The following is a 473-nucleotide window of genomic DNA, read 5'->3' on the forward strand; positions in this document are numbered from 1 at the left end:
GCAGAACTTTCCACGGGGATGGTAACGCATTAATGCAGCAATAAGGTATATCTCTGGAAATAAAGGGAAGTGACAAGAGTGGTGTGCAAATTCATCAGTGCCCATTTTCTGGCACTGACCTGGGGGCACAGGAATGGAAAAATATTGCGTTTCCATTTGCAAGTGAACATGACCGAAGTACTCAGAAGAGACATCAAATATCTACAGCTTCGCTGTGTCTAGTGATGGGACTGCACTCGCTTCTCAAAGGTGAATCGGAACCTTTTCAGCTATGGTCTAATCTACCTTTCAGCCTGCCAATACTCTGTGAACAACAATGGGTCTTTAAAAAGTTTACCAAGTGGCCAATCAAATCTATACTTCACCATCCTGAGGTCTTTGTCAAGTTGTATGCAATGCAGTAAAATTATGTACAGTTAGGAATGGTCTTTTGTAGGACAACACACTGTATGACAACACAACAAACTGACAAG

The sequence above is a fragment of the Anguilla rostrata genome, chromosome 11 (assembly GCF_018555375.3).
Source record: "Anguilla rostrata isolate EN2019 chromosome 11, ASM1855537v3, whole genome shotgun sequence".
Classification (NCBI taxonomy): Eukaryota; Metazoa; Chordata; class Actinopteri; order Anguilliformes; family Anguillidae; genus Anguilla; species Anguilla rostrata.